Source organism: Diceros bicornis, chromosome 3 (assembly GCF_020826845.1).
Source record: "Diceros bicornis minor isolate mBicDic1 chromosome 3, mDicBic1.mat.cur, whole genome shotgun sequence".
NCBI lineage: Eukaryota > Metazoa > Chordata > Mammalia > Perissodactyla > Rhinocerotidae > Diceros > Diceros bicornis.
The window spans coordinates 58,899,256-58,919,926 of NC_080742.1; positions in this window are offsets into that span (position 1 = coordinate 58,899,256).

Genomic DNA, 20,671 nt, shown 5'->3' on the forward strand with positions numbered 1-20,671 from the left:
TGTGCCACTGTGGAAGGTGCCTAACTTGGAACTCAAACTACCCCATTTGACTTGCCTATTGAGAGCTGGAATAAATGTTTTAAAAAGGAGGCAGAATATGACGGGAATTTGCTTCCATTCTCTGACCCATTTCTCTCCCAGGGAGAAGTGACTCGAGCTCGGTGTGCTTGTGGAGACTTGAAACCTAGTGGAGGCCCTATCTGTTTGTCAGATCTCTTCAGGCTCTTCACAAGTGGGGCCATAGATACAGGTGGATCAAGGTTAACTACCTGAGGATTACGCTGCATTTTCTCTCAGCTGCAAATGGTGCCCAAATGAATGGAGGCCAGGTCAAGGAGCTGGGAGTGTCGGGTGGGAGACGCACAGAGAGGGAGTCACATTCTTTTGCTTTCTACCAAAGTTTTTTTTTTCTTTAAGAGGCAAGAAATCAGATAACAAAACAGGAGAGAATGAGAGAGAGAGAGAGAATGATGGTGGGGAGGAAAGGAGTAAGAAAGAGAGAAAAGAAGAAATATCTTTCTCCATTCATGAAAGAAGACAGAGAAAATGCATCAGATTATACGTATTTTGGGGTTTACCTGAAGGGTGTTTATCCCTTTAGTTTCAGGGATAACAAATACATGTTTGTAATGGAAAAACTCATTGACTCTTAGCCACCAATCCTATCCTTCATGGCCCACTCTCCCCTCCCGTCCATTATCACTCCTCACGAGCAGGCCAAGAGCTTCTGGAGGCCATGCACAAATCAGGATCACCTGAGAACAGCTGCAGCCCACAGATCTGGTTCACTCCTTGGGATAAAGCTTCTGGCTTCCTGAGGGAGGAATGGACAGAGTTCCAACCGGGAGCTGACTCTGTCAGCTCTGGCTTGAGCTCTGAGCTGTGTGGTCATACTCCAGTGTTGATTCCGTGGCACGCCTACTCTGGGAATCACTCTCAATGAGGGATTCAAGAGGAGTGAAGCGGGCTAGAAAGAGTCTGCGGACTGAAATGGCATCTGGTTAGCACAGTCTGACACGGTATTTCTCAGATTTTCTAGGAAAACACCCACGGAAACTGGAGAGGATAGAAAATGCTCTTCAACACAAACAACAAGAGAGATGGATGAGATTTGTTTCAGAATGTTTCTATAGAATCAAGAAGAACTCACCCAGATTTAACTTAATGAAACAGAGACTGCTTAAAAAAAAAGACACATCATGTCTTTTCCCAGTTTCTACTCCTAAACTCAGAAAAGCCAGGTCTAAATCAACCCAAAAATTCTACCACCATCTTCTACCTGTCTTCTGTGGATCTGTCAGGCCACCAGAGTCCCATTTCCCTCTCAGCCCTGCTTTCCCCTCCCTACCATATTTCTACAGATACAGCAGCCGGCTGTTCAACGAAGGAGGAAAGACCTGAAATCAATCGTCTCACAATGCAAATTTTGCCTGATACCCTCACTTTGTCCCCAGCAGTGTTTCCTAAACCGTCCTCTTTCTAAATATGGGAAACTTCCCATTGGAACCACTAAGTGAGCCTGGGTGAATATCATGAACAAATGCATGATTTCTACTTGGACCCCGATACTGGACTTCCATAATGGATCCCCATTATTACTTTCAGGAATTATTAAAGGAACAGGATCTACAAATATGGGATCTGGGCCTACGGGAGTAAGTACAGAAAGAAAGCTTTCTCCATTTGACCCCTAATACTTGCTTTATTCATCTTCTGCCACTCCTACAGATAATAAAAACTGTCATTTTTTTTCAGTATTAATTAGATACCAGGGCCTTCATGGATGTTATCGCTCATCTTCATTTTAAAACAAACCAAAAAAGCAAGTATTATCACCACTTTACGACGTGGAGATGGAGGAGAATGGTGCCCCACATCGCCACCCCCGTGCCTTTCATGAATCCACTCTGTGTCTACCACCTCTCAGAGGGTAGCTACCAACTCTTTCTGGTCCTTAACTCCCTGTTCCTTTGTACATTCAGTTTCTTCTGTCTGGAGTCCCATTCCCCATTGTCAGCCAAACAATGCTCTTTCTTCAACATTTGGTTCTGCATTTTATGTGCTGCCTTCCCAGACCCCTTCTCCCCAACTCCTCTCAGCCATTCATTTCTTCGTTAGCTCTTAATACCATGGCTAAAATGATTTGTATATTTTTTTCCTTCTCCATGGCTTGTCCATATCTGTGCCCAAGATTTTTTCAGTTGTGAGTCAATGAAAACTCATTTCAAATGGTCTTAAGCAAAACAAACAAAAAGGTGGGGGGCGTTTTTTAAGCCGCTGAATTTGGGGTAACTTGTACACAGCAACAGATAACCAGAACAATGCCTACATCAGAGAACAGTTGGGATGATCTAATGAGATTTATGTGTAAAGTGCTCAGTGACAGGCTGAACATAGTAATAACTCAATTAATATGATTAATTAATTAATAACTATTCTAACATATCTGTTTTCTTGGTAATCTCTAACCTGAGAAGGGGTGATTTTCTGCATTTTTAGAAGTATGCTATTTAAAATGTAGGTCACTAATCAATCAAATTAAAACAGATGAGCTTCTTGCCATCTCCAACCTCCCTTTGGAAACTTGACAACAAACCTCTTAATGTATGTTATTTGGAATCAGATGAAAGTGCTCACAATGCAATCTGTGTGTGTAATGCCAGTAAAATCTGAGTTTTTGATGAAGAGTCATCATCACTTGGCCACTCCTGTCTTCAAACAAAAAAAAGTAGAAAGGGAATACGCAGGGCCAAAACTTAACCAAAAGGACTATCAACACCATCACATTTTAAAAATGTGTTTGAGGTCAAACATTTTATGTTCCTCTTATCAGTTCTTTCCACACCATCCAATCATCCAGCACAGTAACACTCTAGACTGTGCAAGTCACAAAATAATAGGCTTTTCCAGGATAATACAGCAGAGACAATTTGATCAAAGCCACAATCCATTGGCCAACCAAAGACAAGCTCTGATTCTCCGAGTCTCATTAGTCAAATTGCTTCCACTCTCCCATACTATTAATTGGGAATTAAATGCAGCTTTTAAGACATTTACACAAAGTTTAGAAGTGATTAATTCCTGGCTGCATTTTCAGACCTGTGCACATAAATTTGTATACACAATGAATACTGCTTAAATTGAAATAGACTCAATTTAATTTAACACATTTATTGAATACTCAATCTGTGCTAGGTGCCTGGAATATCATGGTGACAAAACATTGCCCAGGAAGTTATCCCAGTAATATAATTTTATTATTATATCCCAATAATATAATTTTATTCAATAAAATTAATTGAAAATCTATTTAAAATTCAAAGTAACAATTTATGCTAGATCCCAATGCTTATGTAATTTGGGAGAAGGTATTTTGAGGACTTATAAATTTTAAATATTTTAAAATATTTCAATGAATGTATGTTAAATGAACGAATGTTGCAGTTCACGTTCATTAGTTGACTAAGGTTGATTACAGCATAGATTACGTTTCTGTTGTCACATTCTTTAACAATGCCATCGAAGTTTAACTTACGATTGTCATCTGATTTGTGGGTAGTTCGTACTTCAAAATTACCTTTGCTAGTAAAACTTTTTCCTGGGACTCATTGATGGATTCATTTTAACACTCTTTCATTTTGCCAAGAGCCCTGAATAAAGCAGCTAAGTAACTCAATCATGAGTCTGAGAGCAGAAACATCAACACTTCTATAAGCTATTAGCTTCGTGGTCATGATGGACACACAGTGTCATTGTCATTTTGGCCATTCTATAAATAGACTCCAGTGAAAAATATCCATGACTCAAAGATGCCACATAAAATAGAGATTATCTAAACTTAGCTAGTTGATAAAACTGATATCATAGGCTTTTTGAAATATAACAGTAAGAGATTTGCCTGGAAATTCTGGACTTCAAGACTTTCTATTCTGTCCTTAAAGCTCCCCTCACCCCAGAGGCTGCTGTGTGACCCATTTGCAGCTCCCGCAGCGGGACGTTTCCACACACCCTCTTCCATGTCATCACATATGCCCATGCTTCTTGACCAGGCAGCACACACCATGAGGAGTGAAATTAGCCTGTTCCCCCATTTCTTCCTTTCACTATTTGAAAGTGAAGAATAATGAAAACGTACCGAAAAAGAATGTCGTCTCTCCTTTTTTACAGAGCAATTGTTTTCCACGCAACATCTTGACAGTCTCTGATTTTAAACGAATGGATTAGAAGCATGAACAATTACACCTCTCTGACAGGTGTTGGTACTGCCTGTGGCTTTCTATCTGTCCCCCTTCCCCTTCTACTACCTGTTGGAATCCTTCCAGATTTCCTCTGGCTTCTCAGCTCCTTGGTGGTCTATTTTGACATCTGCTTACTCTTATCTTGAATCATTTTGGCTGATAGGCATTTCCTTGGAAAGGTTGTCTAACAGATTTTTTTTTTAAAACTCCTTTAACAAGTACTCAGGAAATTATCTTGGTGGCCTGTGAGAGTGACAGTCCCAAGACTTCTAGAAAAAGGATCACCATGTATGCATGTTCCCATGCTTGACTGTCTCCTGCATTGAACAGTGCATGATCTTTAAACCTTTTATTTCAGCTAAATGAATCCATTATATAGGAATACAGACTCTGCTGTCTGAGAAACCTGTGCTTGAACCCATTTCTGGACCTTAATAATAGTGCAATTTTTGAAAAGTCATAACTTTCTCATCTGTGAAATAGAGACAACACCACCAACCCACAGGAGTAAGGAGGGAGATAAAGTCCACGAGTGCACCCTACCCAGCACATGGCATGAAGTCAGTTGATGGGATCCTCCATGAGCATTGAGTCCCTTCCCCCAGCTCTTTTCTCCTGGGAATGGTGAGTGGTGAGCGTTAGGAATGGCCTGGCGCACTCAATCACACACCTATCAGTGCTGTTCATGGCTCTGTCTCTAAGGGCCCCTTTCCCAATGGTTTCCTTTCATCTTCCTCCATTCCTCCTCCTGCCACACAGCACACTGTCATGTGTCTTCACCTCCACACCTCGGCTCAGACGCACACACGTTTCCACAACCCTGACCTCTTCCCGTGGATGTCCCTACCAGGGACCCTAAGGAAAGAGAAACCCAAGTCAGCCAATCAAAACCTTCCTAACACTGGCCAGAGAAGAAAAAAGTAAAAACAAATGTCAAGTCTCCTACAGAAGATGAAAGAATTAAGTCTATGTTTAAAGATACTAATCTAAATCAAGAAATAATCTAGCATAAGAAAGGTAGAGAGGATCTTTCAATTCAGATAAAGCTTTAGAATTCTGCAAGTGATTTTTTTGAAGAAATTGCATAAGATTAGATAAAGACAAAGAAAAATGAAGGAGATTAGCAATTTTTTTCCTCTAGAAAAAGTTGTATTAGAGTAACTGATTCTTTTTTCATCTTGATACCTCATCCGAAAATTCACATCTTAAAATGGAAGAGGACCAATTCCAGAAACTATGATAACTTCATTTGATGTTCTTTCAAAAAGGTAAAAACTAAATTCTGGGGTAATAATAGTAGCCAATGTTTGGTGAATGCTTATAATGTTAGAATGTGAATGACTCTGTTCTAAGTGTTTTAGATGCATCATTTTATCTCTCTCTCACAATAATCCTACAAGGATGGTTAATATTATCTCAGTCTTACCGATGAAGAAACTGAGGCACAGAGAGGCTAAATATCTTGCTCAAGGTCACATGAGTTGTAAATAATGGAGCTAGGATTTCAAGTGAGGAATCAGGCTCCAGAACCCACACACTGAGCCAGGCTGCCAAGGACAGCAACTGGAGGTGTGCCCTCCCCACTCTCCAGGTGCCCGGTCCTTACCACGGAGCCAGGCGGCCCCCAGTGCATCGGGGCCTCACTGCCACGCTGCTGCAAAGAAGCAAGTGTTGATGGCATCATACGAGAGTGAATGAGGTGAAGACATTCTTTTTGCTGGGACCCAGTTGTTTAGAGAAGGGAAGAAAAATGATAGGACTTGGAGATCTTTGAATTCTTGCTCTTCAGGCTGAATGCTTGTTTGTAAAGTGTGGTTTTTATTGTGGAATGCTCTCTGTGGTCCCAGGATTGAGATAACACTTGGAAAGAAAAACAATAAAAGCTCCTGATTGGAAAACATGTAGCTGGTTTCTTCATTCCTGTTGAGCTCTACCCAGAACTACTAACAACTGAAAACTAGCAGAGGAAAGATTGGGGGAGAGGAGGTAAGAAAAAAACTGTAGTAAATAGATAACTGAATTCAAAAATGCAGAAGCTAAGAGTCTAAAACTAAATTTAAAACAGTCACTATTATGTAGGATTTGACAAATTTCCCAAAGCCGGCCAAATAATTTTGAAAATATTAGTTCAGTCCAACAACATTTCTTGATTACCATACATTGGATTCCTGTGCTTAATGCTTTGAAGATGAAGATAAATAAGTGACACTGTCTTTCCTCAAGCATAATAGAGCAGAGAGAAAGCAGTCAACAAGCCAAAATGCAAGGCATGCTGCATTTAGTTATGTGTATGAAAAACAAAAGCAAAATAAAAACACAAACAAAAAATAAGTGAAGTGAATTAAAAGAGAGAGTTAGGGGAGTAAATTATTCTTTCTGTAGTCAGGAAAATCTTCCCAGTATCCTGGGTAATTTTGAAGGATGAGTAGATGTCTTCTGGACAGGCAACATGGTGGGGATTGGTAGAAGAGCATGATGGAGAAATAAAACAGGGTGTGCACAGCCACAGAGTATGGAATAGCATGGTGCAGAAAGAAACCAATTAATGTTTTGGATTTTCTGGAAGGAAGAGTGTAAAAGGGAAATAGTGGTGGGAAAGATGGAACGTGAAAATGGATTTGAGAGGGTAAAAGTGAAGTCAGGGAAGATGGCTGGGGGGTTACTATAATAGTTCTAACAAAAGATAAGGAAAAGTTAGACTAAGCTGGTCTCAGTGACAATGAAAAGAAGAGAGAACAGATTTATTGGAGAGGCAATTAGGAACTAATACGTAATTGCATGATGGAGGGAGAAAGGGAGAGACTTGAGGGTGACATTAGAGGTCTTGTGTACATGGTGACTAGAAAGAGATGGTGCCAGAAGAGTGGCTGAGACTGTCTCTGGAGGACAAGATATGAGAGGTGAGGCTGAGGACCAGGTCCTGCAGAAGAGAGGCCAGGAATAGGTGAGGACTCCATCCAGAAGGAGTTAGGTTTGAGGTAGAGACTCTGAGGTAAGAGCTTACAACTATTCTTTGCCTTTAGAACACCTGTTGAAAAATGAAAAATATGGAGTCCGGAGTGGTGGATGGACTTTAAGGTGGCCCCATAACCTCCACCCCCTAGTGTTCACTCTTGTATAATCCCCTCCCTTTGAATGTAGGTGGGACCTGTGACTTGCTTCTAACCAATAGAATATGGCAAATGGGATGGATGTCACTCCCATGACTATGTTATATTATAAAAGACTGTCTTGCTAGTGGAGTCTGCTAGCTAGAGATTCTTCTTGCTGGCTTGATGAAGTAAGTGGCCACGTGGAGGAACTGCAGCAGCCTCTAGGCATTGAAGATGGCATCCCACTGATAGCCAGCAAGAAGCCAGGCCCCTCAGTCCTACAGGTGCAAGAAAATGAATTCTGCCAACAATCTGAATGAGCTCAGAAGGGGCTTCTTCCTTAGTCAAGCCTTCAGATGAGAACGTAGCCCAGTTGACTCCTTGATTGCAGGCTTGTGAGACCCCGAGCAGAAAACCCAACTAAGCCATGCCCAGAATCCTGACCCATGGAAACCTGAAATAACATATGTGTGTTGTTTTAAGCCACTAAGTTTGTGGTAATTTGTTACGGTAGCAATAGGAAACTAATACAATCACACTGTGGGAAGCACCCAGAGTAAAACTACAACTACCCTCAGGGTTTTTGAAGACTAGGAGGAAAGCAAGGAAAAAGAAAAGAAGCAGGCCAAGGAGGCACTGCTGTGGTGGTGGAGGAAGGCTGGCTTCGATCACTGCCCAGTTCTGGGCTGCAGGGAGGCACTCACAGGCTCACTGTCCAGCCACTTTCCCTCTGGGGCACCTCAAGTCTTCTTGCAAAATGAAAGACCATCTCATACTCTATCCAAAAATCGTGCAGCTGGGGAGGGTGCCCCATGTGATGACATCTGCCCTGTGGGGAGGAGTGTCTGCCTCCCATGGGAAATGCTACCCATCACAGAGAGGAAAACTAGGCTCTGCCCACAGCAGGCCCACACTTGTGCCTTTTCTGCTTAGTAGACACAAGCCACTTGATCTCTGGTCCCAGGCGCTCCTCACATTATCTCACAAGGCTGTGTAGTTCATGTGTCTACTAGGGAAAACAACTCTTCTACTCTTTCCCTATTTTTTCCCTCCCTTGTACTCAGAACCGAGACACTTTCAACTATTCAGGTACAATTCAGTGCTATTTTAGGTAAAATTTTAAGGGGAATATAGCCATATTTATATCCAGAAATACAGACACACACACGGACAGAGAATGTTAATGTCCATTACAGCGTAATCAAGTCCTGTCTGTAAGTTATTATATGAAACACAATCATTACTTTGCTTAAAATTCTGCCTTGATTGCTTGTCATTATGTGAAAGCATGGTAAGGAACTCAAGTTTTGCTAAGAAATGTAAAATGCATAAAGTCCAAATGTTAGTTACTGACAGTCACTAACAACCCTCATGAAAGCAAGAGAGCTCTGTCCCAACTCACTCTTAGGTTTAATAAAAATAAAAGCTCCCATTTACTGAGGCTTATAACAGGGCAGGCCCTGTGCTAAGCACCCAGTGCATTTCATCTCATGTAATCCTCACACCAATGATATAGAAGAGTGACTATTATCATCTGCAATTTAGGGAAAGAGAAACTTAAGGCTTAGGGAGGTCAGAGTGAGCGCCCAGCTGGACAGTTCCAAACCAATGCCTCTATCCACCACACTGAAATAGAGAAAGGTCAGCAAGACTCCAACTATGTTCATTATTCTCTTCCCCAACTTAGATATACAAACCCTAAAGGTAGAGTCAAAAGTTCCAAGGCCACAAGAGAATTTTCCTTGGTTTTTAAAAGATCAAAAACTCTGAGCAACAAAAACAGTGCACAGCCAGGCAGAGTCTATCCTGTCTACAGAAAACCAGCTGTGCCTGCAACACCATATCTTCAAGACAGCCTCCACTGACACAGCTCCCCCCAGGACAAGGGCCCCATCCAGCTGTGGGCTTATGGAGGTAGAGGTTGGGTGTGTCTTGTTCACCATGGCAAACTTGGTGCTGGGCACAGAGGAAGCCCTCAGGCAATGTTTGTTAAACAACCAAATGAGTAAATGGATGGATAGATAGAGAGGTGGATGGATAGACAGACAGGTGGACAGAAGGAAAGACAACAGATTAATGGATTGATGGATGGATGCCACAAAGCCCAACTCAAGAGAGGAAGAGAAGCAAGTTCAGCTCCTTTTAAATTAAACTCCTCGTTTCTGGCCATGGACTCCTTGGCATCCTAGAACTATGAAATGCAAAGCATCAGTAAGGAATACATAGCTTCCCCTATATTGTCTCTAGCCACATGTTTCCAAGAGGTATTTTAGAAGTGGCAATGGACAAATGATGTTTATTTTATTAAGTGTCAAAGAGCTTTCTAAATACCAGCAAACTGAAAGACAGACATCATCATTCTTGCCATGTTGAATTCTTCAGATGGGGCCTCACATACTTAGCCCCTGAATGGGAATGTAGGGAGCTTGAGAAAAGGCATGTTTCAAGAGGTAAGCACAGAAACTTGTCATGTCCCTGCCTGAATACTAACAAATTAATAAATTAAGCCAAGCCAGGCCTGCAAAATGCCTAGCTAAACATTCAAATACCATGGCTCCAAGTTTCTCGGCCTTATCTGCATTCTTGAAGTTTAACCAGAGCTACCGGCAAGCTGGCTCCCAAGAGCTGATCTCTTGATGTTGAGATGGCAAATGGAGTAATAACCTCAGGTCTGCTCCGTGGATAAAGGGCATGCAGCTCCATGTATGAAGGGAGGCACAGTTTTTCTGCTCTCTTGCATGGAGCCATGACCTCATCCTGCCACGTCTCATGTCTCCAAAATGCATCCCTCAGAGGCCAAAGAAGCTGGCAAACAGGGAAGCAGGGGCTATCATCAGTGACAAAAGCTGCTTTGTTGTGAAGTCCCTTTGGATGGGGACATTTGCCAAACTGGCCACATGAAGCTGAGGACATGGTCATGGTGATCCAGCGGGAAGCAAACAATGATATACAAACATTTTCCACTAGCCTTGATCCTTCGAGAAAGCTGTTTCCAGATGAGGCCTTTCATCGACTTCCTACCAAGAGACCTCAAGGCGCCTAAACCACGTTCTGTACCATATGGATCATCTTTGGTGATTAGACAGTGTCTAATGACACCAACTCTCAGTTATCCAGGGGCTGTTAGTTGAGTGTATGAGTTAGCCAGAAGCTAACTCATACTTCCTCTTCCCCTCCATGGCTGGCCTGGCTTGTACTGCCCTCCAGCTCCTCCCCAGAGGACGACTGAGCAAGGCTCAGCCTGGCTGTCTTCCTGCTGGCGTTTGCAGGATTCTAAAAAGTCAGTGTAAGGGCAGACCTTATCCATCAATCCATTTCAATCTTTTCATTTTACAGATGAGGAAAATGAGGCACAGGTTGGGGAAGTTAGTGGCTGAACTGGACCTCAAATCTAAGTCCCAGGAATTCTAGTCCATGTTCTTCCCATCCTGCCTAGCTCCAGCTTAAAATATAATTAGGTTAGGAAAGGCTGAAACCAATGGCAACTAGGAAGTTTGGAGACTCCTCTCTTCTTCATTCATCTATTCTTCACTCAAGGTCTCCCCATTTCCTGTGTATCAAGTCTAAAGGTGTTGGCCAGGGATGGGAATAGAAAATAGATTTAATTGCAAAGGCCTACTGATCAGTTGTCAGTGGCTGCCTGGACAGCTGTACAGAGAAGGACATAGAGTGCCACGGGTGATGAGTGATGCCTTTCTTGGACGAAGGATTAGAGAAGTGCCAGTGGCCATTGGCTTGGGCATGAAGGCCCACCATAATCCGGCCTCATTTTACTCATCTAATCTCATTTTTCCTATGTCCCAAACAAGAGTCCTTGGCTGGAGTCTGAATCTGACTCAATCTTCCCACTGAACCACAACTGCATCTTTCTTACTTCTTCTTCGGAGCTTTCTTCATTTGTGTTTTCCTGCCCAGAATATTCTCCATGATTATCTTCATCCATCAAATCAAATCACAAGGTCTCTTTCTCTACAGAGCCTTCCTCACTACCATAGCCCACACAGATACCAGAAGAGTTGTGACAGACCACACAATTTAGCATTTCATTATAGTCTTGTTATGGGCCCGGCTTAGTTCCTCTGTCCAAGTCTTTTCTCCTCAACCAGGAAAGGTTTCTTTGTACCCCCAAGAACAGTGGGGATGCAATGACTTTTCAATAATTGATATTAGATGTCAATGTGAATAGTGAATTTAGTTTTAATTTTTAAAATATACATGTTTATTTTATTACAGTAAAGAGAAGTGCAACTTGGGGATCCCTTCCCCTTTGCCTCCTCCCTTGTCATTCGTTCAGCCATGACCTCCTTCTAAACTCAATTATAGCGAGGTTTGGACAAAAACGATATTTTCTGAAAACCAAACCCAAATATATGCCTAAGGAAATTAATTGAATATAAATTCTTGGCACTTCAATGAGTTAAGGAGAGATATTGTTAAGCCTTCCAAGTACAATCTTAACTCAAGCTAAGCAGATGTTAACTGTCATTTAGTCTAAGACTCGTTCCTCAGGACTTAGCAAGGAAGTCAGATACAGATAATATCCCTAAGGATTTTTGCTTTACCTCTTCATCCAAAAATGTTCATAATCTCTTCCCCTTAGCAAAAACCTGCAAGGTTTTTCTTACCAAAAAAGAAAACACAACTATCACTAATATTATTTTGCATAAAAAATAATACTAAATTAATGTATTATTTATACAGTAGCCATCTCTAAGAAACTCAGGAATTTGTGTTAGAGGGTAGGGGCAAGAAGAGTAAAATTCAAGATCTTACACCATTATTAAGGCCTCCTCACATATTTTTCTAACTTCTTTTTTGGTAGGACTATTAGTGTCTGTTTGCCAATAGAACTGGTTGGTAGATAATCAAAGCCCTTTCCTCTCCATCATCCACCCCCTTCCCCAGTGACATTTCTTTATTCCCCACTGAGTGACAATATCAACAGAACCTTTGAGCTGCTTCCATGGGCACCACCTACGGTCCCCTTGACGAGTAGGAAGGTCCCCTCAAATAAATCATGGTAAATCTCCCAGCATCTCCACTGCCCTGGGTTGGGAAGGTTTGCCTCATGTACACTAAGCTTTTTAGGGTTTGAAACCTTATTTTTAAGTGATGGGCCAGTTCAGCCTCTCCACAGCATAAACAGCCAGGGAGAGGAAAGGAGGTCCCCGCCCACTGGGCCAGAACTGAGCAGGCTGACGGAGGACTTGGTCTCCAGCACACCCTGCGCCCAGCCCAGGGACACACGAAAGACCCGGGCTCCCTGCAGGTGGTGGGGGAAGGGGTATTTGGAGAAGAGGCCCGGAAGGCAGGGCTCTGAGCTTCCCTTGTCCCCAAGTCAGAGCTCCTCTGCTTTAGTCCACACCACGGTACACACAGATTCTGAGTGACCTGGTTACAGAAAAAGGCCCTTCTGCTTTTAAAAATGGGAAAACTACAGATCTAATGAATGCCTCATTGTCTTAGGATTCCATGGTACTGAAAACACCTTTGCTCAAAATACCTTCGGAGCGAAAAGATGCGGAGGAAATAAGAACTAGGAGCAAAGGTTATTTGCACCGATTTTTTTCCATAAGAAAAGGGAAGCTATGAGGGTAAATTTAAAAAACATTTGCTGAGAGGACTGTTTAACAAGACAGTGTCATAGATTTTTGTTTTTCAAAGTTGGACAACATTTCAAAGACAAATATTTTTGGAATCAATAGAAACTTATCATCATACCAGGTAAGAGCACTGAAAACAAACCAAAGGAAAACCACCAAAAGCAAAAAACCCTCCTAGCTTCTATCATCACTGCCTCACTTTTTAAAAGGGAATATTTACCATCAAAAACATGAGAAGGACATAGCATCAGAAGAGAGGACAGTCCTTTCAATGAAAGAAGTTTCGTTTCCTGAAAAATGTAACGCATGGCCTTATTTTTCTCCTTTGCTGTGGACAGGTGCGAACTCCCCCAGCACCTGGTCCTAGTGGGTGGTGGGGATTCATACGGGAGGTAGAGGACCTGGGTCAGACAGGCTCACGTGTGTTTCCTCTCTTTCTCTCCTGTGACTGGCTGCAGGACCTCTGAGTGTCTGAATGTCTGGAGCCTCGTTCGCTCGTTCTGTCAAGTCTGGCCGCAGTCTGGGAGCCAGCCTGGCAGTGTTTGTGGAGCCAAAGTGGAGATTAAGTCATGTTTTAGAGGTGACCTCTGTCCACCCTTTCAGCAGGCATCCCCACCCCTCCAGGCCTCACTCCCCAGCAACTCGCCACCTAGATGCTTTTGTTCTGGATGAGCCTCTCCCCGCCAACACAAGGCCCAACACGTCCCCCGCACACCCACTGTCACCTCCCAACCCCCCACCCACCCCCACAGTTGCCTTCTCCTCAAATGGACCTGGTCTTTGTTGTTCCAATTAGATTATCTCTGCCTTAGGGACCTAAGGGACAGTCCCCAGCAGCCCTGGCTGGAAAGGCAGGTCACATAATCCTTGTTATCAAGAGGCTTGTCATTTAGCATGTAGATCAACTAATTCTTTCGATACCAGGGGAGCAATTGTGCATCTTAATATTGATTTTTTTGGAGATACAATCGCCTACATTCCTGAGTCAGACTCACTTACTGAAGCTAAAAGGTTCCACTTACTATATTATGAAACCACCCCCACCCCCATCACATGCTCCGTCCCAATTTAATGTTACAAAGCCGGACAAATCTGAAGGGCTTTGTGTTTTTCCACTTGGTCCAATTTCAGAATGAGCATCCAGTTGAGGAGAAACAGAAAAACAATTCTGGCTATTTTAAGACAGCGTGCGTGTTTGTGTTTGGAGTGGGGGTGGGGGCATATTCTGCCATTCCCCACAACTTACTCGACCTGCCCATTCTTCCTCCACTCCCCAAACTTTGCAATGCAGTGATATTGGGCTCTAAATTTAATGAGGCCAGATTATCAGATTTCTATGTTTCATGATGAATTAGGAGACTGGGCTTTCAAATTAAGCTGTGGGCATTTTCTTATCAAATACCCTTCCAAATCAGTGGGAGAGAAAGAGAATTTTGAGCTATGGCAATAAGAAAAAAACGTTACCTTCTCAAAGGGTAAAAAAATGCACTGAAGTTTGGGACGGGAAGAGGTGTTGATTCTATATTATGAAGAGGTATGAGGCAAAGGCAAATAGCAGCCAGGGGCCAAATGTACAATTTGTTCTACACAGAAAATTCAGTGCTCCTAAATGGGAGGGTGCCTGCTGCAAGAAAGCACACCATCCTCCACTGAAATACCAATGGTGATGACTTTTCCACCACTTATTGAGGATCAGCACTGTGCTGCAGAGTGTGTGCTAAATATTTTGCACACATTATTCCACTTCACCCGCACAGCGAGCCTGTGAGGCGTGTTCTATTAACCATTCTCAACTCACAGATGCAACTACTGGGGCCAAGAGAGATTATAAAATGTGATTTTATGATTTGTTCAAGTTCCTAAAACCAATAAGTAGCAGAGACAAATTCCAACCCAAGGCTGCCTGTCTAACTCTTAAACTTGTAGTTCTAACTAGAAAACTGTTCCTCACATTTTGCTGGTTGATAAGGAGTGCATTCATCTACTCCATTATCTGTCCATTCATTCTGACATGATTGCTTATCTTCCAGGCCCTAGATGCCAAGGATAGAAAAGAAGGAAAGGTGCAGAGTAAGAGACAGACAAGAATAAATAAATTCTATACCATCAAATAAGGTGACACCTGCTCCCTATAAAGAGATGAATGAAATTCAAGAGGAATGCTGGAGAGGGGACTTAATGATTTCACAGAAGATTTTAGGGTACATGTTATTTTATTTTGAAAAAGTCCTTGTAAATGATTAGTTGCCTAAGAGACAATGGGGAAAGGACTGAGCTGAGAGATTCTCGTTAAATGTCTGTTCAGTACACATGCTAATGTAATCGTGCTGCTTCCCTTTGTATTTATGTGAAATCTCCTATCTAGTGGGCTCTATATGTGTATTCACATTTTACTGCTTTCAAAGTGAATCTAAGTATTTAAACAGAAGAGCAGATGTAGCAGACGTCAAGACACTCTCAATGGAGATCTGCCACGCATTGAGGACGAGATGCTAACATATGACTTTTTTGTGGTTACTCTGTGTTTAAGAAGAGAAGAGTTATATTTACTTTTTGTTGTGTAATTATAATGCAGTGTGTGGTTAAGCAGATTGGTAGATTTCTGTCCTAGAACCTCTAACTTTTATTGCATTGTTTTGCTTACTTATCTGTCTGGTGCTATTGGACTACAAAGTCTTTGTGGAACATAACACAAGGGCCAAAATCAGCATCTGGCATATAGTAGGTGCTCAAGAAATCTTTGTTAAAATAGACAAATGAATGCATGAACGAATTAACTAATGCCTGTAAAACTTCTCCTTGAAGCAAGTGCTATACCCATTGTACCATGGGGATGTACTATGACCATATCATACTTTTCTGGAACAGTCCTGATTTGAAATATTCTGTTCTCTTGTCCCCACCAGCCATCAAAATGGCCATTTTAATATTTGAGCACCATCTATCAGCTTGCTTCTTGTGCCCAAAACAATTACCAAGATTCATTGTCGGAATCACGTGTCCCAGTTTTCCTATTGGGAAGCAAAGTTACCAGAACAACATTTAAACTATGTTCTTGGGTGAGAAGGTAGACACCATTAGGGGGTGTGAAAATGAGGAGCTAGAAGTACAACCCAACAATTTGGGTTCTAGTAGTTTTGGTCTTCTCATTAAGGAAAAAGAACACTTTACAGGACAACATTTATTCACTTTTATTAACAAACATTTATTAAATGTTCTGAGAATACTGAACACATATTGACTGTAGGAAATCTTATATAAAGTTTTGGTGAGAATTTGATTGAAAATAGTTAACTTGTCAGCCTTGTGCATCACCACATTTATATTTGTCAAACGTGACTTTCGTCATTTTAGAGGTTTAGACATTAAGGAAAGCACAGTGTAGTAGTAGTAAAGAAGAACTCCAGGCCTGTAGTGGACCTTTGTCACATTCTTGCCTGCCTATCAACTTTTAAAGGACCTCCCTCTATTAGCTGAAATATCTATGTCTCCCAGTGTAGAAGTTGGAACTGAAGTTACTTGCCTCCCTTGCAGCTAAAACTCAGCAGGTGACACAGATATCCACCAATCAAGGGCACCTGGGTAAGATTTCCATATGGAAGATCCTGTTGCAGAAATGGCTTCAAAACAGGTGGAAGAAGCTGGCGCTGTAAAGGTCAATCTCTGGTGCTCAGTGCTTGGCAGCCGCAGAGACAATAGTTTCCTCATCAGGCCATTTTCTCTGCAGGGTTTGGGCATTGTTCCTAGGAGCTGAGCTTCCAGCCCCTTTCTCCAGCCCTCGCCTCCAATTCTGTGAGTTCTCTCATATCCTTTACTAAATCCTTCTCCTGATTAACCTAATCAGAGTGGATTCTGATTGTTTTGCAACTAGGAACATGGACTGTTACAAAAGATGACATCCAATCATAAAAATAATCTTGACAGTCACACAGAGCACATTATCTGGGAAGAGAAAGGTGATCTGAGTATGTCTGCATGTGCCAGAACAATGGATTGGAAAGTCAAACTGGTTCAACCTACAGCAATCCTAGCAATTGCTTGCTGTAATATGGCTAGGGGTTTGTTTTGTTGGACATATTACTATCCTTAATCAAACTGCTTGGAAGATAATCCTGAGCTTCCTGTTATTTAAGAAAACATTGATTTGTAATAAGCAAATGATTGTTTTCCAGGACTGAACCCATTGTTTCCCAGCTTTAACACCGGGTTAAGTTCTAGTGTTTTATAAATCTGCAATACTTTTGTATTAGTTTGCTTGGACTGCCATAACCAAATACCACAGACTGGGTGGCTTAAACAACAGAAATTTATTTTCTCACAGTTCTGGAGGCCAAAAGTCCAAGATCAAGTCCCAGATCAGAAGTCAGCAGATTTGGTTTTTTTGAGGACTCTTTCTTTGGCTTGCAGATGGCCGCCCTCTCTCTGTGTCCTCACATGGTCTTTCCTCTGAGCAGGTGCATGTCTGTGTCCTAATCTCCTCTTCTGTAAGGACATCAGTCATATTGGATTAGGGCCCACCCATATGAACTCATTATACCTTAATCACCTCTTTAAAGGCCCTATGTCCAAATATAGTCACGTTCTGAGGCACTGGGGGTTAGGATTTCAACATATGAATTGGCGGGGGCACGGGAGGGGGGACACAATTCAGTCCATAACACCTGTGTTCATCTAAATTGTTTAAATCTAAGGCTGATTTGGAGAAGCTAATTCTAAAAGTTACCACTACTTCTGTTTAGTTTGACATAAACCTTTCTAATGAAATAATCTATTGGTTATCACATATAAAACTCTATTTTAGAAAGCAAGGTTAGATCTCTGCTCCCCCACACCCTCCATCCCCCATCCTTCAAAGTTTACTTTTCAAGTAATTAAAGTAAAAATGTCTAAACAGCTTTTAAAGTCTGGTATTTTCCACATATAATCTTCCTCATTCTTCAAGCCCCCACTAAAATCCCACTTTCTTCACGAGGTCTCTCCTGACGTCCCCCAGCTGGAAGAGATTTCTCCTCTTCTGAACTCTGAAAGCACATTATTCACGGCTCTCTGATGACACCAACTTCTACCTCAGATTAGAGTCATCTGTCCATGTGTCTGATTTCCCCTTCTAGACTGGAAGTCCCTTAAGGATGTGTCTGATTCATCTCTGGTACCCACGGGGCCCAGCAAGGAGCCAGCAGAGTATACCCTATTCATGTGGCTTAATATAAAGGGCCCCTTTCCAATGTTAATTTCCAAACATCCTTTCTCCAGTGCTTTAGGGCCATGCCTCTGGACTTGTGCTCCTCTTCATGTCACTCCCAAATACCTGCAGCAAGTCCTACATCAAATTTTCTCGATCTTTCTCCTGCTTTTACCACCCCAATGATCTCATCAAAAATAATCAACATTGCTTAATTCCTCTCCCTTTGTGTCTTATCCTTGGGTGGGGGTGGGGGGAGGGTCCTCCCCACCTCCAAGACAGTGTAGTCTACTTCTATGGATATAGCATGTGTGGGCCTCATAGTCCCACTACAAAGCCCCAGGCTCCACTGTGGAAAATACAGGGAACTAAGGGACCACTCTAGATGAAAGCCTCAGAGGAGATGGAATTAAGATGTGAGCTTCCATATTTAATGCAGCTTTATTCACAATAGCCGAGATATAGAAACAACCTAAGTATCGATGGATGAATGGATAAAGAAAATGTGGTATATATATACAACGGAATATTATTCAGCATTAAAAAGGAAGGAAATTCTACCATATGCAACAACATGGATGAATCTGGAGAACATTATGCTAAGTGAAATAAGCCAGTCACAGAAGGACGAAAACTACATGATTCCACTTATCTGAGGTATCTAAAATAGTCAAACCCATAGACTAGAATGGTGGTTTCCAGGGGTTGGGGGGGGGAGGAAATGGGGATTTGCTAATTAATAGGCATAAAGTTTCAGTTATGCAAGAGGAATAAGTTCCAGAGATCTGCTTACAACATTATGTCTGTAGTTAACAACACTATATCGTGCACTTAAAAATCTGTTATGAGGGTAGATCTCACGTTGTGTTCTCATCACAATAAAAAAAATTAATTTAAAAAAAGATTTTAGTGGCCCCACCCAATAGAGGGCAGTGCAGTGCCCACAAGCAGAGGTCTGAATTGACCCCTACCATGTTCTGAGCAATGGCACGGAGCTTCTGCAGGTGGAAGAGAGAGAGGGACAATTGTCGTTTGCTTTTGCTCAGCTCTGGTTGTTTTCATTTTAAAACTCTGGTTTTGTTAAAGTGAATACTTTTTTTAAAAAAAAGCAACACCAGGAATAAAAACTATCTGCTTTTCCCTCCATCCTTGGTAATAGTGGAGGAAAATCAAAGTTCATTTGAGTATGGTGCAGATTCTAATAACCTACCTCAACACGCTAAACTATTGTTCCTTACTGACTGTCTTTAAAAAGGCTTATGCTTTTAGGAGTAAAATGGAGAAGGCAGCACACATGATTAACTGCATCTTGTCCTTTGAGAAGAAAATCCATAAGTGCCACACAAATAAAATATTTACTATTCCCTTTAAAATAAAAAGAGCAAAATAATTTGCAGGCATAGGGCATCCAAAGAATTCCAATTTATTTTATAGGAATTATTGCATTGAATCTGCCCTCAGCTGCATCAGTTACTTAAGGAGCAAGTACAAGTTGCCTTCAGAATACCTCAGAAATATTGAATTAATCTACAAAGGTGCCTAGCGCTGAGGTGGACTGGTTGAAACAAATCAAAGACTGTCATAAAAGAAATAAGGAATTTTTCTTGCCGTTTAAGGAGGAAAAAAAAAGACATGCTTTTCATCCATGTCTGCTAATTACTTTTGTCCAAAGAAATAATTTAGGCTGGAAAATGGACATTCAGTAGATTACACAGGAACTGCTGAGATTTTTCCAAAGCTACCTCCATTGCAATAGGACAAGGTGGGGTTGATTTTCCAAGGGTGACACATGGGATAGAGTGGGCTTTCTGAAGCACCTTGCCAGAGACTCAGTTTGTTCAGTTGAAGGGTGGAATGGAGTATTAAGTCCTTGGATGACAGAGTAGGGAGGACATGACACAAAGTAGGAGAAAGACTGAAGGATGGAGAACAGCATCTTCTCTACTTTTATTCCCCCCAAGGCTTTGTCTGGTCCTGGGGAAGTATGTGCCTGATAGGAAGAGTGAACATTGAAGAGGGTCTGATGCTAGCTTGTGTGTAGTGCCCATTTCTGTCCAAAGAGAGGATTGACTCTTTTTGTTTGTCTCAGTGTCTTTAATATTTTTTCAAGAACCATCCACATTTGTCCTAGGCAAGTAGCCCTTATGAAATTCAAGTAATTAAGAAAACATCTAAATTGGCATTCCTTAATGTCCATGTAGCGACACAACAGTGTGTCACAATTAAAATCCCTTATTTCACTAAGATTACTAAGGTTGGGATACCTATATTGGTGATGGAGTGATTTTCCTTTTTTTATTATTTTTCTTTTGGAAAAGTATAATTTGCAATTGTCCACATGAAATGTAATTCTTGGGTGATTTCTGAGAAAATGATGGAGTTAGGACTTCTGGAAAGTCTTTCTCCCATCAAGACAATGAGAAAAGTGGCAAAAATTGTCAGAGTCAACTTTTTCAGTACTCTGAAAATAAACCAAAGGTTTGCAACAATCCCAGGAGTTTTTATTCAAAAAAACTGGCTGAACCTCAGTAAGAACAATGAGATTGTAGTGTCTCA